The sequence below is a fragment of the Numida meleagris genome, chromosome 2 (genome assembly GCF_002078875.1).
Source record: "Numida meleagris isolate 19003 breed g44 Domestic line chromosome 2, NumMel1.0, whole genome shotgun sequence".
NCBI lineage: Eukaryota > Metazoa > Chordata > Aves > Galliformes > Numididae > Numida > Numida meleagris.
In genome coordinates, this window is record NC_034410.1 from 34,127,248 (window position 1) to 34,153,474 (window position 26,227).

Sequence of the window (26,227 nt, forward strand, 5' to 3'; positions counted from 1 at the left end):
TTTCTTCTGTGGTCAGACCAATGCTGTGATTCATGGAATTGTGATCGTCAGTCAGCACTAGAAGCACAGGTCAGCTGGAGAGCAGTGCTCATACAGAACTGAAGCTGAACCTTGCAACCTACCAGCTTCATGAAGCGCTGCAGCAGAAAGGGGACATGAGCTCATTCTGAGCTGAGCTAGAACAAAGTACTCCAGCTCTGCACAATGTACTCGTCCAAGATTTCAACCATCACCATAAATACAAACCTGAATTAATGCTTTCCTTCACTTTCCGTTCTGTGAAATAAAATAACACTTAGGCTTTTCGGCCTAAGTGGACATTTTTACGTTCAAAATAAACTGAGTTCTCCAACAGACAGAATCCACTTCTCCATGGGCTCCACCAAGGGCAGCTCACCTTTCCCTACTTGAGAGCGGGATGATGGACTCAGTGTGCATCTGGGGCTGTTTTCCAGAGCAGCTGGACACATTGTGTGCGTAATTCAGGCAAATAACAAGCTCTTTTTAGTATGCGTCTTTCAGGAAAGCGTGCCTCTAATCCCTACAGAGACATCACACACAGAACACTAGAAACACAGCCTTTAAAAGCAGGAATTGATCAAATTTTAAGCAATTATGAATAAAAGCACATCCAAGAGGTACAGAAAACTGTAACTGTAAACCAGTTACATCAGCAAAGTTGCATTCCCACTTCTGAGAGAAGGGGAGATTTCTACCAAGGCTAAAACAAGTTCCTTGAGGCAGCAGCTAAGAAAGAGACAGTGCTGCCAGGAGTGACAATACTTTCATCCTCAGCACTGATGAGAAACCACCCAAGCAGCTGGGTGGCATGACTCTAATTCCTCTTGGAAAAGGCTCTCTGGGAAAGGATATACAATAATTGTGGAAGGGTAGCAGAACAAAGTACAGAGCACCAATAAAGTTGACTATCTCAATATGACTAGACAGAAAAAAGGGAATTTCTGTCTTAAGTTTCATATCAGTTGAATTTCAAGGATCACCATGATTCCCTTCATTTGCTCTATTTCCAACATTAAGTAAGCTTGGAAGATTCCTGCCTGGAACCATTCTAACAAGTTTATAATTTTCAATGACCTGGCTAAGGAAATAAAGTAATTTATTGCTGGGGCAATCAAACAAGTATGATACAAGATTTACTTATCAACTGAGAAACTGAGACAGGTGAATAATCATATGTGCCAACTGTTGATACCTACTGCACGTCTTCGAGGTTCTCTCTATGTAACAGAAGGCCAGTCAGAATATCTAAATTTCACTCCTGCTATAAATTACGTTCTCAATGGAGAAAGCATCTCTGTCTCTCCCCATGAACAATATTAAAGAGTTTAGTTCATGACGTAGGAGCATACTAGTGCCAGAAGTTTAGTGCTATTACTACTAGCAGGTTTTCTTTTACTTTTTGTTGTGAGAGCTGTAGAACAGACAGTTCTCTGATCTTTTCAAACAGTTCCTGCCTGCATCCAAACAAAAGGAAACATGCTTCATAGCTAGTTTGTGATAAGATACCAATACTTTGGCTCCAGATGCACACACAGAAAACAATTGGTTTAAAATGAAAGACAAGCTAAATATCAATCAACATCATAGTCTTCTTCATGGGGTCCTACTCACAGAAAATAGTTTATAGGCAGGCACAATGAATCACGTTGATACTATCCCCTATCTGGGATCATGTGTAGCTGCAGAGGCACTAGAACACTTAAAAATAACATACTGGAAATACACACACTCCCTAGAAAGCAAACAAAACCATTCCTCCTTCTGCTAAAAGCTTATCACATTGCACCAGATAGTTGGCTAACCAACAGAAGGTAGCTCATCTCAAAAAAAAAACAAAAAGAAAACCTACCAAAACAAGCAACAAAAAACCCAACCCCTAACAATATATAATAAGAGGAGTCAAGGGTGTAATAGCTTTTAGTGAGCCAGTGGGCACATCTGAAGCACTGGTCAAGCTTGTTGAAGTACACAAGCCCTTCTCCACATCTAAAAGAGAAACAGCACCTACCAGACCAAGTGCTCTTGGGAACAGCCCAAGACATGATTCTAATGGTCATACATACATGGTCTTACTGCTTGTATGATGCTCCCCAGTGGACATGTTCAGCTGAGAACAAACTGGGAATTCAGGCCAAGTGATTTCCTTGCCACCACACACACAGAGGTGCTACCTGCCTCTACCTAGGCAGCTTCATATGAAGAGGAACAGTGTCTGTAACTGCTAGGATAGTAGAAAAGTCAGACAGTGGTTCTCAAGTCTAAAGCAAAAATAAAGGCTAAATGGAAGCACACTCCACAAAACTTTTCTCCTTGGATATCCCCTTCTCCTAAGCAGAAGTGGAAGTCCTGTCCTGAAACAACCTGTGAAAGAAAACTGTTGAAATATTTTTACTGTTGAAGTTTCCTACGTTAGAAAAACAGTTAATCTTTTCTCCTAGTTCTAGCCTAAGATGTTTAAACAGGAAGGATGGAAGGAAGGAAGGACGGACGGAAGGATGGAAGAATCAAAAAAGGGCTTTAAACTCTAGGAATGTTTTTTCTGTAGTGAATTCGGAGTGACAGAGGTTCATAACAAAAGTTGAGTGTGTAATATTTTCCACTGCTTACGGTTCCCTTCTGAACTTCCATTTTGTGGGAATACATTTGGATCATTGCTGACCTGTCTCTGGAAAAGGCTCACTGTGTATTTTGGCTTGGCTTCCTTCCATTTCTACTCCTCTAAGTCTGTTCCTCATTTCAACATCTCTTATTGCCACATTCCCAAACACGTTACACAACCCCTAAGAAGCAATTTATAGGAATATTAGTAATTCAGCTGTAACCAAACAAGCACTTTTCCCTTCTAACAGATCACTCTCTCCTGGGAACCATAGCTATGTGGCTGTTTGCTCACTTGTTTACAGCATTTCTCTGGATGTGATAGTTAGACGGGCAAATGACTCAAAGCAGAATAAATCCATGAAAGCCAGTGCTTTGCAGCAGCTTTTAAAGCAAAACGTGGCTGGAAATATTCTGTGAAGGCCTTTCCAAAAATGCCTGGAAGAGTCTAGTATGTGAATGTGTAACCTCCCTATAGCCAACCATGTTGTGCCAAACGCATGTACACAGATCATGCTTTGGTGTTACTGTCCCATATGAGAATCTATGAGCACTCCAGGAACATAACCCATCACAGAGTACAGGGTGTTTTTGTAATAGCAGTAGATGTAAATATATAAATAAGACTGCATAACTTACCCAAGACTGGAGTTACTTGTACGCTATGTGTCTCTCAAAGTCAGCCTCACCAAACATAACAAGATTAACAACTGGTGTCTGGTCTTACAAACTCTATTTCCTTGAAATCTGGCTCCCGTGAGATATTCCTAGAAGCTATAGTTTGACAGGTCAAAGGCCCTAGCTTTCTGTAGTTTGCCAGAAAATAACATCAAGTTCAGCATCAACTTGTTGAGAAAAAGAGGACCCCCATTTTGTGAGCTCAAAACCCAAGATGGAATCACATATATCTGTCTACAGAACAAAAGCTTCTGATTCATAGCACGGAGTAGATTGTGCTGACCTTCCAATGTCCTTTTTACCTTGTTTCAGACATTGCGAGATATGCAGATGAGCGTGCCAGGTACAGTATCAACCTGCACAGTTTATGGCCTGACACATTAACATGAATGAAAGCGACTGACTTCAAATTTATGTACTCACTACAAGCAGCAGCTCATGGTCACATTCATTTCTGCTTGGCTGTACCTCCAGCAGTGATAAAGGTCTTTGGAAAAAAGGTTTGTGGCATGAACTAGTAGCAGTAGTTGCTCAGGCCATCTCCATGAATTCCATTTTCAAGGCAGCCCAAAGGGAGCCCTGCAGCTATACTGTGCTCAACCATGGCCACATTCATCCTCCTCTGTGCAGTCGGTATAACTTGACACGGGTTAACAGGTTAAGCTTAATGTTACACAGTTAAGTGGAAAATTGTGAAAAAGCTACTCAGCCTCTCACAATGGAGAAAAAACGTCTAGAGAGATCCCTGGATCTGGGCCAGGGAACACGGCAAAGCAGAGAGCTGCTGATGCAGCAGTCACAGCTGATGGCTGCCTGACACCCACCTGAAGGTAAATTAAGTTTCCCAAAAGCAACCCACACAACCTCGCCTGTGAGCGAGATTGAGATGGCCTCACAGACATGAAAGGACAGTTCTGCATGTAAGGCTAGACAAGCAGTCTGATGCACTCTACCCTAGCTTTGGTGATAAGCAGATTTTAGGTTTATCTGCCCCAAAGCTCTGCAATCTGGCAAATAATCACGTCTTATGTCACTCATCTCTCTGATGAGAGATCCTCATCAGAGTTAGTCAGATGTAGACAAAAATAAGTATCTCAGTCACTGGTGCCATACAGTTACCAATAATATCCTCAGCCGTGAACACAAATACAGAGTAACACACATATATGCACCCAGAGTGACATATCATTCTCATCATACGTTTCTCCCTTGTTACATCCTACAAATATCTTGAATATCATTTCTGGCTTTAGTCAGTGCCTATCAGTAGGACAACACAGCCAGCATGATTACACAGACATCTAGCTACTGGGTGACCTGTAAGCAGTACACAGGAACTGTCCAACCAGCCATTTCACCCATCACCTTCTCACTTCGTAGTGGGTTGTCTCTGGTTACGTGCAGTTGCTGCTTGCGTCTTGGTGAAGGCTCATCAGGGATGTGTGTGTACGGACAGAGCTTGGCACAAAGAGCCCTCAGTTGCTCAGTCTGCTCAGCTCTGAGCAGACAAAGCAGTTTATCTCGCGTTGCACCACTGGGCCCACACACTTAGGCTTGTTTGACTGGGCACTCTTTCTGTTTGGCACCTGAGCACAAATATAAGCTCTTTATCTACCATCTCTTTCAGAAGGGAAGTGTGAAGGGAAAACATTTTTATTTTAAATATTAACTGTTAAGATGGAAGAGCAATGACAAAGCACACTTTAGGGACAGGAACAAGCAGAAGCGTCATAAGCTACTCTCCCCCCAAAGCTCACAAATCACGTAATACGCCCTCAGCTTCTGAATGTCAGTGCTAATAAGGAGGTTTTCTTCTGCCTCTATGAGCCTTCCACTTCTTTCCAGGGCAGAACTGAAGGCTCTGTAGGCAGTAACAAGAAATAAAGTAGGCAAACAAAATGACAGATATTTGTCAAAAAAAAAAAAAAAAAGACAGAATTTTCATACATTCTCCACAAGGATTTTAGCTGCTATAGAATCACAAAAATAGTATTGTGCTATAACGGTGCTGTAAACCAATAACTTGTTCACTGTCCAAACTGGAAAGGGATGAAAAAGTAAATAGGACAACACAGGGTAAAGGCCAGAACCATGAGCAATTAGGAGCCTTTGGGACAAAAGAAAAATAGATTTGAGCCTTTCTGTGCTAAGTTTCCAGGAAATAATGAAGTCAGGGAAAAACTGTTATATCCATACTCTATACTGAGTAGACTTTAGGTTGGATATCAGGGGGAAGTTCTTTACCAAGAGAGTGCTGAGGTGCTGGAACAGGCTGTCCAGAGAGGCTGTGGATGCCCCATCCCTGGAGTGTTAAAGGCCAGGTTGGATGGGGCCCTGGGCATCCTGGTCTAGTATTAGATATGGAGGTTGGTGGCCCTGCCTGCGGCAGGGCTATTGGAGTTTGATGATCCTTGAGGTCCCTTCCAACCCAAGCCATTCTATGATTCTATAGAGATTTAATGATGGCCTGTGCTGGCGCAGTGTGCTCTATTAATTTCCAGCTCCCCATAACAACAAATACTTGGAATTCCTCTGTCAAGGACATTTTATCCATGTTCAGGCTGAAATATAGTAAATCCCAATATTCTATGACCTTATTAAATGTGTCATGGAGATACCAGGGATGAACTTGGGGACTTGCCGCTCAAGTTCCCTCCTGTAGGATTTTTAACTTGTCAATGCTGAAAGCAAAACTCAAGGAAGACGCATTGCCTGACATTTCTAAAGCACACAGAAGAGAAATTAACTTGAAATACAGCCTTAATAAGACCAGCTGAACTGATATTTACCCACCTAAGGGGAAGGCAAGGCATAGAAAAGGACAGAGCTGGGCTTGGACAAATACCTGGCATGGGGTGGTCATGGCCAGTAAGGCCCTGCTAGTGCCACCAGGGCCCTGACAACCCCAGGCCTTGCTTTGAGCATCAGACCACAACAGCTTGTGGTGCCCCCAGGTGTTATTATTAAACAGCACTGATTGCTTCTTTTTCTCCTCATACTTGAAAAATTGAAGTAACTCTTAATTAAAAGAGGAAATGACACTAAGAATCCAGCAAGATTTTGGTTTTCTTTCTAGTGAGGGTGATAACACAGCAAGGATACTTGCAGTACTTTGTTCTGCTCCAAGACACTTCCCACATTATTAGTTCTCTTACCACTATAAAACCATCCAATATATGCCTTCCCTAGTGAACAGTCCTGATATAACCACAGAAATGAGTGGAAAATAGCACTTTGATTGTCCGTGCTTACATTTTCAATCTTGTCCTGGTTTCAGCTGGGACAGAGTTGTTATTCTTCATAGTGGCTGGTTCAATGCTAGGTTTTGGCTTTTGAAAGCAAGCACACGCACAAACAAACAACTTTGATAACACACTGATGCTTTAGTTGTTGCTGAGCAGTGCTGTACAGAGCCAAGAATAATTCAGATTTTCAGCTTCTTGTACCGTCCTGTCAGTGAGGGGGCCTAGGGCACGAGGAGCTGGGGAGGGACAGAATCATAACTGCTGACCTAAACTGGTCAAAGGGATATTCCATGTCATATGATATTGTGTGAGAAAACTATAAAACCGAGAGGAGTTGGCAGGGGAAGCAGCTACTGCTTGGAGACTGGCTGGGTATCAGTTCATCAGTGAGCTATTGTGTTGTGCATTGCTTGTTTTCTAAGCATGTGTATATAATCATCACTATTATTTCTCTCTTCCTTTTCTGTCTTAGTAAATAGTTTTTATCTCAACCTATGAGTTCTACTTCTTTCTTTTCTTCTCCCATCCCCCGCGAGGGGCAGTGAGTGAAAGGCTGTGTGGTGCTGAGCTGCCTGCAGCTTAAACCACAACACATTCTCAGCACAGCAGAAACTTTCCATTAGATTTTCCAGCCACGCTTCTCCTATCTATGAGATAGGTACAAGGGGACAGCCACCCCATACCTTTCCTGAGGTCACCTCATTTCAAATACTAGTAATCTAGATTCTCAAGAAACTTGCTCATAACCCCCGGAAAGTGAAGGGGGGGAGCATCAAATGAACAATTCTATTTGTTGTGAAATCTATGAGTCTATGATATTAATAATGCAATTCTGGCCCCAAATCTTTGTTGTTGTTCTTGAGATGATCAACCTAAATGCAACTACTCCTACTCAACAGTTTTTCTTCCAGCACAATTTGCAGTTTTGAAGTTGTTTTTTTTTCCCTAATACTCAATATACTTAAGTACAAGAAAATTGTTGAAAGAAGTCAAACCTGTGAAATTTTCCCTCTTCTACTTTAAGTGCATTAATAGGAATAGGAGAAAGGTAGAATCTTCTCCCAAAATATATGGATAACACAAACTCAATTTAACAATCTTTGACCTCCAAACAGCCCCAGGGAACTGATGAATCTATATTTACTTCTATGAGGCTCTCAATTCAGAGATAACTTCTTATCTACATCTTTGTAGTTACACCTTCCTTCAGCATTTAAACTCCACAATAGGTTTCCAGCTTGAAAAATAGAAATTGAAACCATGGTAATTATCCAAACCTACACAAGCCAGAACCTTATTCTGAAGCAGAGTAGTAATTACCAGCTTGTTTTTTTCAGCAATTTAGATAACATCTGAAGTTTGTAGCCAATAATCCCATACAGTTAACTGCACTATAAAACTCACATTGGAAAAAAAGAAAATGAGACTCCTTCCACTATTTTTTCTTTTTTTCCCCATGTATAGTAAGGGAGCATTTTTCTCAACTAGGCTAGCAGAGGTTCAAAGAAAGCCTGCTTTGCTTTCCTCTAAAAGAAAATGTACATTTTCTTTCACTTAAGGTTACTGAGCTCAGTTTCACAACAACATAAAGCACAAGTAGCTCAAGTGTTGTCTGAGGATGACTGACGATGTGAAGGATGAAGCTTTTTTGTAGAATTGCCACAGTCAAAAACATAAGAATTAGCAATGATATTTTGTACTACTTGTATTACGCGCTTGCAGTCTCACAGCATTTTACAACATGACAAAGTTTGCTTAATGGGAAACTGAGATACTGCTGATTTCAGCTTAATTCATGTTCAAATGTAGCAAGCTATTGTTTTTATCACCTTAGGGGAGCCATTGGACCAAATAGGTACTACTTTCAGAGGGAAGAAATGGGTTAGAAAGGTAAGAAAAGCTATACTGTGTCAGAGCACCATATCTTGCAGCTCAATACTCCTTCTTGGACAGTGACTAGTGAGAGATGTCACAGTCAGGCCATAAGAACAGGCTAAGTTTGCAGCGTTGCCCTGCTAGAACACACTCCCGGCCATCAGTGGCTTTGGGACTTCTCACACCAGAAGCATACATTTATGTACTCTGACTGCTCATTAAATTTTCTTCTGGGAACATTTTTGGTTGCTTTCTTGAACCTCTGCAGAGTTTTGGTCCTCACAGCATTCTACATGGCAGGGGCTACCAGAGATTAACTATGAATCAGATCATGGAGCAAAACTCCTCTGCCTGTTCTGAACTTTCAAATCTTTTGTTTCACTGTACATCACTTTTCTCTGTGTATCTTCTCTGCTATTCTTTATTTTATTCATGTATGTATATAAACATATTGTTCCCTGCAAGTCTTTTCCATGCTTAAGAGCTGCAATCTATTTAGTTATGGCTTGAAAAGAAGGTATTCTGTATTTTTGATCATCACTGTCCTCCTCCTTTACATATTTTCTGGTTACTCATCCTTTCCGAGAATGGAGGATTGATGATGTGGGCACACCATCAGCTCTTACAGTGGCACAAATGTCTCCTATATTTTTATCTCTTTTCCATTTCTAAGAACACCAAACGTGGATTTGTCTCTCTGACCCTCATGGAGCACTCAAGCTGATATTTTTACAAAACTGTCCAAAAATGCTTCAAGATCTTTTGCAATTACTAATAATTATTTCTCAGCTGATCACTGTACATGAGAAACTAAGGTTGTTCTCCAAAGTGTACTAGTTGCCCTTATCAGTAGTGACAGATGGCATTTTATCAACTAGTTATAAACTAGATCTTCCTTCACCACTTGGAAGTAAGCTCTGTTTTTCCAGTGAAACTTCCACCCTTCTCTACCAGTTTCTCCACCTCACTCTGGAATAATTTGGGCTGCACTGGCTCTAGCAGTGATCTCCAGGGTATTTCAGTGATCTCCATTATATATTCCTACCCTGTGAGTGAGACATAGAATATAAAGAAAAGCATCTCACGCAGTTTCATACATGGCACATCCTGTATGGTGCAGATGAGCGCACGCTTGTCTTAAATCCCAGGTCACAGCTGCCAGCTTTGTGCAGATGTCTTGGATATCATTGAGCATCCCAGATGGGACAAAGTGCCTATTATTAGGCAATTGAATCCAACCTTTTGTTTTCTGTTTCTTAACAAGTTACAGACTCATAAGGACAATCATACTGCTCTGTTGTTTTGTTCCTTTTCAAGCATTTAGCAAAAGCTGTTTTGGAAATCCAGACAGACTATCAACTTTTCACACATGCTAGTAAATACTCCAGGAAAATCTTTAATACATTTGTAAGAGATGATATCCTTCTATAAAAGCAGTGACAAGTCTTTCCTATTATACCTTCTTTATGTCTCTTTATGTCTGCTTTTTATTATACTTTCTGTATTTCTCCTGATACAGAGTTATTGGTCACTAATTCTCAGAACCTCCCGGAAATTTGTTTTTCCTAACAAAAAAAAATCACACGTATCACTTTTTAATTGTTCCATTACCAAGGCAGTTTTAGGCCATATATTACAGACTGAAACAGTTGTACTTCTCCACACTAAGTGCTAATGCAAAGACTAACCCAAGGGCTGGCTCAGCAGCATAAATCCATGAATTAATCTGTAATCCACACACCTTTATCAGCCCTTGGCATAAATGAAAGCGGTTGTGTATCCAAGTCTTGATCTATGGCCTTTCTATGTTTAAAAGCTATACCCATAAAAGTAACTCCTCCTACAGTAAACACAATTAGGAGTTGGCCAAAAAAATTCTCTCTCCATGTGGTTTGTATCTAGTCCTTAAGCAAAACATGCTACAGTAGCAAATGGATTTCTTGGCCAGCATTTGCACTGGGACTGTACTGCTATTGCCACATCAGCAAAAGGCGCTCATTCCTCTCTAAAATTTTACTGGCATAGAAATGTCAAAGTGTAGGCTGGGACCATGTCTTCATGCTTTCCCACAGCCCCCCCACCTCTCCACAATCCTGTGGCACTGTTCCCAGTTTCAGTAGTCATCCCACACCTTTCCCCTTACCTACATTTTCCAAGTGAAATGGTCCCAGTTGCTTAAACATGTCTACCACTGTGTCCACACTGAATACATGGCACCAGCAAGTAGGAAAAAGCAGCTAAATACAGGTGGTATATCTGGACTTTCACTGGTGATACAGAGGTGAAAGCTCAAGGGTTTTTAATCTAGGAATCATCATCATCATCTTTACAAATTGAAATTTTCCTAGGATTTCAAAGCATGAAGAATTGTTTGACTGAATACCCGTTGTGTTATTGAACCATCACAAATAAAAATTAAATGTGTCTGAGCATACTGCCACATAAAACTCTTCTAAAGAAATTGTTAATTTTGTCCACAAAGGAATCCATCTCCAGATGGATTTACTCCTTTCCAGCTATCTTATTTCTCCATAACATCAGATAAAAAAATCTCTTGATTCTATGCTTCAGAAGAAGATTTATTCATAGCCACTATTCTGGTAAGATACTTGAATCTCATGGTAACGTTCAGACAAGGTCAATTTATGGCTAAAACTAATGTGTTGCTGTAGATACTGGCTATTCTTAGCCAGTATCACATCACAGAAATACATTAGGACATTTTCCTGGACTACAATGCCTTTATACTGACTGGAACAACCACAAAATAAACAATGGAAAGGCATTCCCTGTGGCTGACCTATGATTTGGAGCTCTCTCCATCCTTTGAGGTTTGTATTTTTGGTGTATAAAAATAAGACCAAGCACCAAAATGACACAACTATTACTTCCTTCAGTGTTTGTGAATGGCTACTAATCAGAGAAGAGCACAGTGTGTAATGCATTTATGCATTAATACATCTTCCACTCTCATCTGTCCTTGCATAGGTCTCCAACAGGTCTAATGCTATATTCAGCTTCCAGCCTTTGTCTCTCACCTACCTCCTCCACTCTTCCCAACAGAAGGAAAATCAAGCTGAAAGTCAAGCCACGCTGACCCTTGAGAGGGCAAGTCTTTGTGCACAGGAGGTAGCTCTGGATACTTCACACCAGGGCAGCACAGCCCAAGAGAGACAGTACTACCAAACACTGTGCAGGTTGTTGCAAAGCCTTATTTTGGTCCTTCAGAGTTCCTCAGATGCTGGAATTAGCGTTATTTCTATGCTGCACAAAGTGACAAAGAGCAGGGAGGGTGGGACAGTTAATGAAGAGCAGACCTAATATTGACTACAAAGATTGGGAAGACTTTGGAGCATGACTCAAAAGAAGAGGTCTGAGAAGCATATGGTATTCCAGGTATTATCCACACAGGTGGCACAACTCTCATTCCCCCTCAGAATTTTAAAACTAAGACCTTGGAACACCATAGAAATGTGGGGTTACAGCAGCTGGAATAAGGCTTTAGTTTAAGAGCATAGAATCAGAGAGTTGTGAGCGTGGATGTGGTTGTCACTATGTTATAATACTTCAAATTAAAAAAACAATCATGGTAAGAAAATATCTCTGGGGGAAGGAAGGGTTGAGGACAGAATGGGAGATTCTAGCTACATGGATACTTTAACCAAAATATCAAGAGGAAGACTGCAGATGTTTCAGGGCCTATTTCAATATGCAGAACTTGAGTTATATTCTGTATAACAGATGGCAGTTTGAGTCACTAAACATTATTATTTGGCAACAAACTTCTGCTCTCTCAACCATTTCTCAAGGGACTCTCGCCACAAACTGCTGTGAAAGTGATGTGTATTCTGTAACATTTCAATTGCAGATTTTCTAAACCAACACGCAGAGCTCCATGCAACTGTAGATGCAAGTACATATTTAAACAACAGATCTAAAGTAAACTTGGAATACATTAGCCTGAGTTAGAGAAACCACCCTGGAGTCTAGAGGCCCACATTTTTTCCTGTGTATTTCTGGATGACTTACGCTTGCACTTTGTTATCTCCATACAGATCAAATAATTGAACTTCAAATTAAACTTTTAGGAAATTTCAGTAAATGAGAGGATAATTAATTTCAACATCAATATCTGGCACTGAAAGTGACTTTATACTTAATGTATCTTAAAAAAAAAAACCCCTACCAAACTATATTTGTAGGTTGATCCTAACAATGTTCCTCTGAATACTACATATGCAATTGAAGAGGCTTTGAAGATCAGATACACAAAAGGATTCAGGTACCCAAATCCTTCTTGGTTTAATTTAATCCAAGCCTAGTGGGTATTAAGCACCAACACATTATACAGGATCTGGCCTTATGCATCTTTGCAGGGCTACTGGAGGAATTACCCTCAGTGATAAGATTAAGTCTCAGCTCCGCTCTCATCTTCAGTTTTTTAGGTTATAGCCTTTCCTCAGTTACATCAATAGAGTCAATAGAAATAGCACATGACCTTTCTATGATAGGGCTCTTTGGTACAGCAGCCTCCCAGAGAGGCTGTGCTACTACACAGAGCTAATAATAGACAACATTCCTGCAGGGCCATAACTCATGGGGCTGTATACATAAGAGTCATGCACCAAAGCCTCGTAAAGCACCAAATGAATCATGCTCTGAATAAAAACAAACTGTGCCCACAGTTTTCTACATGACATCTGTATTTCTTTAATCCAAAAAGGAGATAGAAATGATAGAAGGTAAGCCTTAGCTAAGCTGTTATGTATCACATCTTGGTCAATGGGGTTGCTGTTTTTGACTCTGTGGTAACTCCTGCCTGTTACAAGTTTTGTCACTATTCCATAAGGACTGTTGAGTAGGTGCAGGCAAAAAACCTTTAAAAGACAGCTGCAGAGCTTATTCACATCAAATCAGTGGTCTTAAGTCTGTGAAGTAGAAATACAGAAGACAGGTCAAAATTGCTTCACTTTAAACAAACATGAAAGTGAGATGCTTTAACTTTGGAGGAGCATTCATTTTCCTTTCTTTTCTGCACAACACCATGCAGTTTTATCAAGTACAAGCCCTGCTGGATGAAATTATTCTCTCTCAGCAATATGCCATAGTGTGATCTAGAACTGCTCATAGTAGAAACCAAAGACTGCAGCCATGTTTTGTAAACAAAACCATTGCTTGTAGGCACATACTTACCTAGAAGTGATAACTCTTCTTCAGTGGTGCCCTTTTAACTGTCATTCTTGCACTAATCTGCATTTTTGAGGAGAGTCACAACATCACGTTACATAGAAGAAAAACACAGTGTTCCAGTCTTGAAAGTCTACTTTGTCTGAGAAAATGCAAAACAGAGCTTTACAACCATGATACTGTTGACTGGTGTGTCGAGGTGACTGCTATTATATCTTGTGCACTGGGGTAGTTACTAAAAGGAAGATAGATACTCCATGAATACCAGTGGTGGAAGTAGTTTGGAAAAGGAAACAAACACTAATATAAACTACAGTCATAAAAAAAGAAAATACAACCTTTGTGAATAATTGGCATGTAGGAAACCTTTTAGATTTTAATTTTAGAATTTACATATTTGCCTATTTTCTTTATGCATACCATACTTTATTCTGAACTGGTGATGATCCATAGGCCAAAAAAAAAAGTATGGTTGATTCAAGGAACAAAAAATATATTAGTAGAATAACATCACAGTATAATCTGCATTGCAGGAACATATGAACTGAAATCCTGGCTCTTCTGAAATGCACAAGAGTTTCAGTGGTTTCAATAAGGCCAGGATTTTATCCTTCTACAGAAGCTACTTCTGCATGCTAAGATGAGGCAACCAGCACAAAACCATATTAAATGACACTGAACTGTGGTTTGACAGAAGAATCTTATGTTCGTGTCACTTTGCTCTTTGAGAGGCTTTCAGTGAACGCACGTTAAATGCATTTCTCAAGTCAAACTTTATTAACTGTCTTCTTGTTAGTATGTAGATATGCAGAATTAGACGTTCTTAGCTCCAGCATGTTGTGGTCTCTTCTTCTCTCATGTCTGTATTATGACTGACTTCCTGGTCAGCAAAATGTCCAATTCAAGAGACGTCAACTGTTTTGTGACTTTACTTTGTAGAGAAATAGGCAATAAGAGAATGAGATACTCTTTGACTCTCGTCAAGCTTTCTTCTCTGCAAGTGGTGATGAAAACTTACCTACTAGTGCCTCATCTTGCTCCTGATCTTTTGCTATAATGAGTGTCTGCACTAGCTCTGCTTGTAACAACCTCACTTCTTACTATTTTTATCTAAAATAATTTGCTTATTTTCATCAACAAAGCAAAATATTATCTCATAGGCTGAAGTAGATCTCCAAGACCAGAGAAACCATTGAAAGGGATACTTTCATCGCCTAAGACAAAGGGCATAACGTTTAGCATATTCTTGTGCTAAGTAATATGTTTTGTTTCACTTTAAAAGAGGAGTAGACAAGAGCCCCTTCACCCTTTTTTATCCATCAACATGCACTTTACAGTTATTCTATTGCTGCTTCAGATTAAAACGCACCAGTTCAGCTGAGCACTGCTGCTGCTGCTTCAGCCTCCATAAAGACTGACACAAGAAAGTCAATGACCTTCTCCATTCTTTCCCTTCCAAACTCCCATCAGCCATCATTCCATCTCCTCACAAACAGCACTCAGATGTTAATAAACATATTAGTCACTTTTTCAATGGCACCAGCTTCTCCTATTCAACATTTCCTAGCTTTATGTCCATCCTGAAGCCTCTGTTGATTGCTCTTGTTTCCAGCTCACCACAAAGTATGTTTTATGAGTGTCAAAGGAAGAATTCCTTCAATCTGAACTGAAACATCAATTCACTTAAAACCCAAAGATTTATAACCTGCATTAAAATTTGTGCTTGCTGGAGCTTCTATTAATGTTTTTCTGGATGAGAATTTAATGTGGAACATCACTGAGCATGCCAGTTGGAGTTCAAAAGTCAACTTCTTTTTTCAGAGTTCACAACAATAAAGATTGAGGATCTTTACATTTTTTGAATATGCTCAATTCAGCAGATAATAGGTCCCCAGCTCACAAGCTACTGTTTGCAAACCAATCCAGACAAAGCTGACAAGTAACAGAAGTAAAACATACAGCACCATGGAATATACTAATGATTTCACATTTTAAAAACTTCTTAAATTAATAAGCATACTGATCTTAACTAGAGAAAGTGTTTTATCAGGCATATAGAGAATATCTGAATATACTATATTGTATTTTCTATAGCCTCCATAGTTGTGTGTTACTGTGTCAGTGGCTTTCAACTTGAGTTTAGTGGACTCTAGGAGCTTGCAGGCAACTTTTAAGAGTCTGTTTAAAGTAATGTATGAAAGTAAAGGTATCATCTCTGATTTTAGTTCTTGTACAATTGCAGAGTCCCCATCAGAAGTGTTTGAAATGACCAGTACAACCATATGGAGAATTGATGTGGCTACCTCTTCTGTGGGCCTGACAACTACCAAAATTGGCACAAAGTATTGCTTTCAAAGCTATAACAAGAGGTGGTAGTGTTGATGTGACCTGGGAAACGCAGAGCAGACAGACTATGGACAGAGTTCTGGCATGTGGAGCCATGACAACATACACACACAATCCTCAGACTTCACGCTCACACCTTCTCCAGGGGAATATGCTGCCAGAGCAACATAGCTAATCATGACATCCTCTGACAGATGTCTGCTGAGCATCAGTGTTGTCTGTACCTCTAAAGACCTACACTGTTGTGTAACACATTTTAACTGGTTAAGAGTTACCAAAGGGGTCAATACCCCTCTATTGGCCTTCATAGGTGCAGAGCCAGAACAGATTCAGCCAAAGCAAATTGCACCAGGAAAAGGTCACAGTCCAGCTTTCCAGTTTTACTTCTCCAAGGACTTCACAAACAAAGGTGAGAAAATTTTAAAGGTAAGTGAATGAACATAGAAAATAAGAATTACTATTACACACACCTTATAGAGTCTCCTATTGAGACCTGTTCTCTAGGTCTCACATTAGCACAGTACTTGCATCAAACAAGCTCCAATTCAAATGAACAATACAGAAAGGGAAGAAAGTAAAAATAGGGGAAGACGGTTAAAGCGCTATAGTGACTACACTACCTATGAGTGCAAGCCCTGTGCTGTGCTTCTGGGGAGACACTATCACAGTGAGGTAAGAGAAGAAACAGCCAAAGAGAAAATATCTTGGTTACAATCCCCATATCATGCCACAGCTTCAGTGTTGCTGTTTGATTCCCTAAGGAGCAGCTCACTTTCCCAGGAAGCTTAGATTATTTCTCTTCTCTTCTTATCAAGAGGAAACTTTCTCAGGAACATGAAAGGAGACCAAAACTCATAAGCAGCAGATGCTCTGTTATGACAGGCTAAACAAAGGCAGTTATGATATGTGTGTGGTTATCTGAAAGGCCTCCATTATTTTGATTTAAATAATCTGTGGTCTACAGTTGGATATTTGCTAAAGGAAATTATTGTATAAAGTGATCATGAACTGTACACAGCAAAGGACCAGATGCTATTGGGTTATACTTCCCAAGACAAGCAGCACTAAAGAGTTAGAACAACATTGCCTCAATAAAGAAGCAGCAAGTTTAAAACAAGCCCAGGCTCTAACAGTGTGGTCACTGCTTATATTCCTATTCCTACTTGTGTAACTTTGTTTACTTTTTTTTCTTCCCAAGGGTTATATTTGACTTACAGCCTAAAACTTATGTTATTTTCAGGTCTGAAGGGAAAAGAATCAGACTTTATAGAGCCTGATCCCAATTGCCACATCTGCTGAAAACTCAATTTATAGCTAAGAAATAACTCCAAAGGAACCCCTATGTGGAAAAGTGTTGAGATATGATTAGCTACGCCTGTAAAAATATTCAGGGAAAAGGTTCAGGTTTTACTTCTGATAAGAGGAAACAATGAGATTTTTTCCTATAAAATATGTATTGGAAACATGGGGAATCCACAGCAAAACCATAAGACATTCTCTGCCTCTGTAGAATCATGCAAAGCCTGCCTATCAACACAGCCATCTCAAGACTCTCAGAAGGGTATGCAAAATTGCATTTCACCTCCTGGAATATGGAGCTTGAACTGAGGTTAAGCTGTGCCTACTGTAGGAGAGATGAAAGGACAAGGGGCACAGGGATGCACATCCAGAGAAAAACTCAGTTTTAAAGGTTCACGGGTCTTATCTCCTTTCCTAAGGAGAGGAAAAAAAAATGATAGTCCTTAGCTCAGTCACACCTCAGATACCCTATTGCTCTTTCCTCAGCACAAGCAGCCTGGCCTCTGAAGGATCCTAAGCACGCAGATTAGGATTATGGCTTTTTTTTCCCCTTCCTTCTGCCTTAGTCAACTTTGATATTCCAAATGAAGACCCTGACAAAAAAATTGTTATATAAAAGTGACTCTCAGACACACATATGGCATAAATACAGTCTCTGTAAGCTGGCTTCTGCAATGAGAAATGAGGTCTGTTAGAGGGTTCCTAAAATTTTCCAGATATTTACTCCAGTTTCTAACCATTACAGGAATCCTCGTTGTTTTGATGACCTAGATATGCTTGCACTGCTTTACAGTGTTAGTATTATATCACAGTTTGATATCTTTTCAGATACTATACCTAGGACAGACAGACTTAAGAATTGTTCTTCACATCACTCACTGTTTGGGATGGATCAGTCTGTTCTGCTGCATCAAACTCTATTTTGGGGCAAGGCATAGTTGGAGTATCAGGTTATATCAAGCTTAGAAGTAAAATAATAATTGTATGTCTTGCATCACCACATCATCTAATTTCCCAAATATTACACATACCACTACCTCTCAGACCTAGAGTCTTCTTGTGGAGGTGGAAGGAGAGTAAGTGTTCTCCACGCCACACAGAGCTCTCAGCAGGATGTGTTCCACAACAGCCTGTTCACTCAACTACAAAAAAGATTTTAAAGACATAGCAAATCTGGCACAACTTCAGAATTACAACCACTTTAAGACAAACCAATGCCAAAAACCACATAAAAATTTGGTAAAAAACCTAGAAATTCAATATTCATATCACAATTTTCCATTTCCTGGGATGAACTCAACTGGAAAATGAAATAACTTATGAGAAATGATAGATTTTTGGGGTCCTCCATCCACCCCCAATACAAAGAACAACAAAAAACCAACCCAACACCACCAAAAACAAACTAAAGAAATAAAGATCACACAGAAGAAAAAATAAAATCCACAACACCACAGTTTAATCAGTTTAACTATTAATTTAGTTACCAAAATACACACTTGCCAGGAAGTTTCAAGTCAGTGCAGTCAGGAAGAGGGGAAAAGATTGTTTAGGTAAGTTCTACTATACAACTATAGTAGACCTGGTGCTGAGACGCCAGTTCTATTACCTGCTCAAAAACATTTCTCCAGATCTTTAAAGGCAACACTCAGTATAGCCCCCTCAGCTGCACTTGGACTCCCACTTGAACCCATCCTAGCACCATCGTTCTGCTCCTGAGTACTGGATGAGTCTTATAGGAAAAGAAGTATTCTCCACTAGCAGAAAAATCACTTCAATAAATCAGTAGTTGGCTTGTATTTTTCTGCATGTGAAATTAAGCCAATTCTTTTCCCATTCTGTATTATCTGCTTTATATAAACGATTCATTTGTTGGGGTTTTTTTTGTTGGTTTTTTGTTTTTGTTTTTAAGAGTATGCAGTAATTCCACAAAGGATCGTATAAAACATGGATGTGGTTTAGATTAAAATACACCTGTTGTGCAGATACATTATTAAGTTTTACCTCTGTTGGACTCTGTATTTATTTTGGCTCTGTTTTCACTAAGTTTCCCAATCTTCCCTAGTCTTTAAAGCCACACAATCTTCCAGCTAAAGAATTTAAGAAACTAATGTTGATGAAGCCTGTTCAAAGCTTTCACTTTTAATGATTTTACACCTCTAGATGTGTATAGATCAGAATTCCTGATCTGGCCAGAGTCAGATGTCATGAGTATGCACAATCCATTTTGATAATGGTTTTGGAGGGGATTGCTCACACAGCAATGAACATGCATCATGGTAAAGAAGAGTCTATTTTGTTTGCATTAAAAAAACAGAAACAAACAAAAACCCTGCACTTGGAAAGCACTCAAAATTTTAAAATATGTCTTCTCTTTTTAAAAATGCCAAAATTTGTAAACAAACTCCATCACAGAGTGCACATATAAGGATACCCTGACACCATGACATGAACATAATGAATGAGCTTCGCCAAACCCAAGTTTCATCTCCATGTATCGGTGTTCCCAAAGGGGAATAACTGCACAGTTATCATTCCATTAAGCTGATGCATTGCTTTGGCTCCTTCTGGGGACAAAAAAAAAACACTAGAAGCTTCATCAACTGAAAACAGTTCTACTCATAAGAAAGTGATTATTTGGTTTCTCCAGTTTGTATTAGATCGAAGAACTTACATGAACCAAGGGCTTACCACTACTTCTTGATGAACTGATCTGTTTGGACCAAAACTATTATATGATTCTATGACATCAGTATCTGGAAAATAATGAAAAGATCAATGAAATCAACATCTTAGCCTCAGATCTTTCATATTTCCAACAAAGAAAACACTTATATGAATCTCTGCGTTAGAAAAACAAGCATCCTGGAAGCATAGAACTAAAAGTGGAATCATTTTCTTTCTCATTGTAATACTTGGTGGCTTAACCATTCCAAAATACAGTATTCTATGATTAACAAATTAATATTATTTAACATCACTGTGTAATTACGTAAAAATAAAGCATTCACTGTTTTTGGAATAGATCATGAGAAAGCTGTTAGTGAGTGACTTGTAATTTATGAGGAAGTTGGGAATTTGACTCACATTAGCCTTCTGTCTTAAGAGATGGAATACAAAGAGACAAAGACCAGCCTCAAATTATCAACATCCCCTATCAATGGTTGCTTATGGTCACAAGTGCATTGACTCCACAAACACCATCAGGAAGCAGAATAAGATGCTGATGAGCAAGTTGCAGCTCAGCTATGCACAACCCCCCTCCTGCCTGGCAAGCTGTGTGGTTTGTTCTGCTAGTGGGCAGAGCTGTAGGGTGCAATCAGCCTGCGAATTTGCCATGCTGCCATCACTTTCCATATGCGCAAGCAAAACCTACACCATCTGGAAAGAGAATGACTTCAGTCAGGTCACATGCCAAAAATCCTCAAGGACCTGCTATAGACCATTTGATCTGAGTGGTCATCCTCTTTGGGGATAACACATCTAGTGGGATGAAATAATAAACCCCTCTATGCACTAGCTGTCTGCTCTTAGGTTTCATACTTACAAACAAAGTTCAACTTATAAACACTCTCCACATACTAATTCCGGGAAAGATTTTTTGGAACATCAACCCGCAGTTGCAGTGGAAGAAGTACAGATGAGTCACACTTTTTATTGGTTGCACAAACTTTCAGTTCTATTCAACTGTTTTCCCAAAATGCATTTCATTCTTTTCCTTCTTGATGTTGATTTGGCATCACTTTTGTCTGCACCGGAATAAAAGCTGTTGCTATTTTTGTGGCAAGATATGTTTTCATATTTTTGTTAACAACAGAAAAAACACCATTCTCCCTGCACTAATCAGCCCAGTTTATCATGGCTCCATTGCTGATGAGTTGTGGCTTCTCTATGAGTACACTAAAGCTTAACTGAAAAAGTGTAAGCTTAAATATTAATCCTGCCTCTCAGCTGGTCATATCTACCACTTAAATCCCAAACAGCTACATGTAACCACGCTCAGAATCCAGCCCAGACGGGTAATTCAAGAAAGGAACAAATAGGCCATGAAAGCATTCACCTGCCAGAGAGGGCATAATTGTAACATATTAACATGCTAGATGCAGTGACAGAGGGTCTGTTAGTAGATAAAGGCTTTCCACTTCATGCTGCTTTAATGGTACACGGCACATGCAAGAGTTCGATGCACAGGGCTGAAGGCCAGATCCTGCATGTTGCTGGGCCCTTCACAAGAGCACAGCCTGGAACGTCTAAGCAGAGAAAGAGTCTGACAGCTAAGTTGTCCTACAGCCTTCCTCCACATCTGTTCCAGGCAGCAGCACGCAGCTCAGAGTAGCCCACACAGGCCTACCTGATCCAGGCCTGCACCTCTCTCCTTAAGCACCAACAGAAAACAGGACAAGGCCTAGCCTGTACAGTTCAGCTCCATGTCTTGCCCCTATGTGGGGAATCCTGCTACCCCATCTTAAGGATCAGTGTGAAAAACGGTAGCAACAAAGGATTATGTCCCACTGGAAATAGGTCTGCCCACATCTGTATCACAGAGGGTGTCAGTTTGTATAGGTCAAAACAAACTGGAGTTGTTTCACTCATTTGTGCAGCCTTTATGCTCACATATTACTCAAGAGCTTTGTTTCTCTTTTCGTAGCTTGCAGTAAAAGTCACCTGCCACTTGCATTTCCAGCTCTAGCACAAAATGTTTCAAAGCTGCAGGTATCATCTGCTCCTCACTGTGCCATGCACACCTGCTACAGGTATCCAGGTCTTGCCTTGCCCCAGTGGGCATAGCCTGATGTTGCTTCTGAAACACAGTTCACTGCCTTTGACACTGCTTATGCTTGAGCGGGGCCACCTTGTCCCCAGGACCAGGGCTAACACTTTTGCTCTTCCAGGAGTGCAGCTTCCCCACTGCAACACAGCTACGTGCCTCAGCTCCTCATGCTGAGGCAGAGAATGGGAGCAAACCGCTCTGTGTTCTAATGGATACCCTTTATTCTGCATTCTTTACCCTAATATTCTTTAAGTACCTACCACATACTTACAGAGCACCAGAAAAAGCAGGACAATTGCTGTCCTTCACTATAGTCAGGAGGCCAATTTATTTCACTATCTTGCATCTGATGCAAGGGCCAAGTATCTCTACATACTTGTAAGATGATTTTAAGCTTTGGAGGCAAATAACGTGGAGTTGCAATCAATCTGGCTATTTTGATTCCTTGTCTGCCTGACACCCTTGGTCTTATCATTTTTTCCAGCACTAAGCCCTTGAGCCTCCACTAACTACGCTGGAAGCTGCAGGTGGTATCATGACTCTTATCCATTTAAGGTATTTAAGTTTCCTAAAACAGCTGAAAATAAGAACTACATGAATCTCAGATGAAAGAATGAATAAATAACTAATCTCATGGACTACAAGGTCTGCAAACAATTCTAGAGGGAGTAGCAACAGCTTAAATTGAATCAAAGCTTATTCATTCTCTCCATGCATGGAAAACTGAGGCCACTGATTATACTGAGGAATGGAAAGGATGGAAAAGCCAAAGAGCTCCCAATGTTATCACAGGGTCTAAGCAGAAAGGAAGCCAAACTCCTTTACTCCTTAACTCCAGCCACTACAGCCCATTCCCCCTTTCACTCTCTATAACCAGTCACGTCTCACCACCCAAGAATGAAACCGCCCAACAAATAGTTTACACACTAAGAAAGGAATTCACATTTTTTCACCATCTCAAGTTTCCTATTTTAGAAGCTTGGGTTTGGCCACCCTATTGCTCCTTCAGAGCAATATGTGTCCCTTTCTTTCCCTTCCTCATTCTTTGAGCCAATTTCAACTGAATTTTTTCAATCGCCTTCTCTTTGCACACCCACCTCTTTGCACTCATTCTCCTCTTTATAGTTAGTTCCCACATTTCTCTTAAAATAGGCTTCTATGAACCAGGTAAAAAACAGCATTGTCTTAAACACGAAGGCAACACTTAGTCTACTAAGCAGACAGGAGGCAAACGCCAAGGAAACAAAATTGCTGCTACAGAGCCCACACCGAGGAATGTCTCCAAATACTCATGAATAAACAAGATACAAGGGAAGCAAGGGCATTCAGTCACAAAGATGGATGAAGTAACAGTTTCTTCTTCCCAACTGCCTGGCATTTAATATATCAATGAGATGGCAGCAAACCTTGGCTTTAGTACAACTTGAGCCCGCAAGGATAACAGTTTGTATCTCTGCCTTGTGGATGCCACATTTATTTCTTGTCAAACAGTGCTCTGGGAACGTTTACAGTATTTTGCCTCAAGTTACGCCTTTTTGTTATTATTTGCTTCCATCAGAGACATTCCAAGGTTATACTAATAAGCTCACATGATAATAGTATTTATTGTTCTTGCTTCTCTGAGTGGACACAAATTAACTTTGCAATTTGCTGACAAAACTTTTCCATTCTGCACAGAATAGGTTCTTTGAATGCACCTCTTACATTAAGTAATACAATCCCTCAACACATACAAACATGCCTCATGAGCCACAGCAGCTGAGTAAAAGGTAAAGACCAAACATTAGCATTTTGTGTTCTTACAGGTAAGCAGTTATGAACACAGGAGGAAGTTTTTTCCCCAGCTAATTCTCCAGAGGTGCCCATTTATGGCAATATCCCAATACCACTCATATAATTCATTCTCCACCAGCATTAGTCATTCTCCCTGGCCCTTTCATAAACCAAGCAGTCAGCTGGAGGATCACTACAACAGCAATCAAAGAGCACCTGGTCATTCAGCTCAAAGCTCAGCAAATCCAGATTTCTGCCCCTTCTGCACTAAAGAGTACCTTCTCATGATCTAGACTGTCTGCAAGGAGGCTTGATTCCATGGTCTGGTAAAGCAGGCTGTCAAAGATGATTATCTAGGTATTAAGCCTGCATTCCTCACGTTTATGCTCATTTATGCATGTAAGTAAACTATATGTATGCATTAGTTATTCTACATTTGAACAGTCAAGTATTGCTGAGTGAATGTTAAAGAGATGTTAATAACACAGCAAGGCTAATTAGACATTGAACAAGTTGCTATGTAGCTGGCATTTTAAGGGGAACTACAGCTGCTATGATGAGATTTTATTTATGTGCAAGAAAACATCCTCTTGAAATAATCAGAGAGATATTATTCTGAAAAGTACAATCTCAAATTATTTCAGCTGTCAAAATAATATAAAGGGTTTGATGGGAGCAAAGTGAGCCATTTAACAGATGTATAAGAAAGCTCCAATTCACAGGAGGAGGTGAGGCTTGATTCTCATATCCTAGATGACTGTGGCTACAATAATACCATCCATTTATGATGCATTTGGATTAAATGATCTTGTCTAAATAGATTAAAAATATCAATACATATTAAAAAAAGCACAGATTAAAAAATGCCAGCAGATACACCACGTATCTCTCAGTTGTCAAATGGAGATACCAAACATCTTTTAAGATTTCAGTAAATAGCTATTCTGAATGCTAACAACAAACAGAGACAGTCAATTTAAAGACTAAAGCAGCACTGGCCCAGCTGGTGGGCCTTGCTTTATCATCAGCAAAAGTATTATTTTTCTATTCTTGATTTACACAGCAGATCAAAATCTGAAATAGGCCATTCCATACAAAATGTGATTGTGAAATCCATTATTGAGGTGCAGCAAAGTTCCTTTGCTTTTGTTATTTCCATGCCAATCATTTTACTTTAAGCTTTCTTAAATTAATCCCTATAAACACCCTCTGAAATACAAAAATAAACTTATGATAGCTTGTAGCTCTTCAGGTATGACATCAAATTATACCTCTCACTGCGGTTCTACAGATTGTCATTTCATATAGTGCCTGATAGCTGTGCAAACTACAGTGAGTTTACACAACCTTCAACACTTGAAGAACCAAGCATCTCAGCTGACAGGATAAATACCTGATTGAATGTCTCCAAGTCATCAATTCATCTAGAAAGAAATTGTTAATAGAGCTAAGCAGGAAAAGCTGGTATGACTGTATGCAGAGGAGGCAGATCTGATAAGTGGCAGAGGGGCTACATAAAAATGGAACAACAACAACAAATCACAATTTAAAGCCACATTAGTTCTTGAATAGAAGTTAAATATAGCCCCTTCAGCTACAGCAATTACATACAAAAGGATAGATGTGGGGTCCCATGACCTCACAGTGTTACTGAGGCTCTGAACTTGGAATGATTTTAAGAACTGGAATTTATCCAAGCAGGCTGAGGTACAGCACTCCCAACTCATGCAGAATTATTCCTGAAATAAAGAAGATGTTGGCACACCATCTTTGAGGAAAAGCAGACTCTTGCAGTAGGATGAAGCACTGAGCCATTCAGACCAGCAGCAACAGAGATTAGATGCAGCTAATGATGATGTTTTATATAAACAGGATCGAGCAGGTTATGCCCCAGCATTTCAACACCCTCCTCTCTTCCAGACAATCTGTAACCTCTGTGATGAAATAGGGAAACCTCTAGACAGAAGAAACATTTTCTTTTGCTGCCTTAAAAAAAAACAACAACAACAACAAAAAAACCCCACAACACTAAAAACCTAAAGATCCACAGCAGGATAGTTTTCTCAAATTGTGTCCCCTAGGTCTAACTCATCTACTATTTAAAGGTATCTAAAACAAGATGGGCATCACTGCCACGTTAACCAAAGAGTTGAAATGCAAGAAATTTTTGCCAAGATTTAAAAATCCAATGAAAAAAACAAACAAACCAAGACTGAATGTTAATATGCAAAACTGGTTAATAGCCCTGCATAAAAACACTGTCATAAGCTCTACATCTCAAGATCATTTGCATTTCTAAGTTGGAGGTTTTGATTGTTAAGCCAAAGAGCTACTTGATGAATTACCTTAGGGAATAGAAAGCTTCTCACACTCAAAAAGTACAGCATGCTGCACCAGAGTGTGAAAGCCATTTTCATCAGACATGGCACAACTG

At 39.9% G+C, this 26,227-nt stretch overlaps 1 long non-coding RNA gene across 10 annotated transcripts in view; it reads right to left on the reverse strand.

Annotated features, from left to right (window-relative positions):
* The window catches only part of LOC110394024, a 93,419-nt gene that overhangs the window by 61,236 nt on the left and 5,956 nt on the right, over positions 1-26,227 (reverse strand). For 6 of the 10 annotated variants that reach the window (XR_002435330.1, XR_002435329.1, XR_002435335.1 and 3 more), the window contains exon 2: positions 19,941-20,005. The exons of 3 other annotated variants lie outside the window; for them this stretch is intronic. This is a non-coding gene — a long non-coding RNA (uncharacterized LOC110394024). Of the gene's footprint in view, positions 1-13,610; positions 19,817-19,940; positions 20,006-26,227 lie in introns of all 10 variants that reach the window. One more of the 10 variants, XR_002435331.1, reaches the window with a different exon arrangement.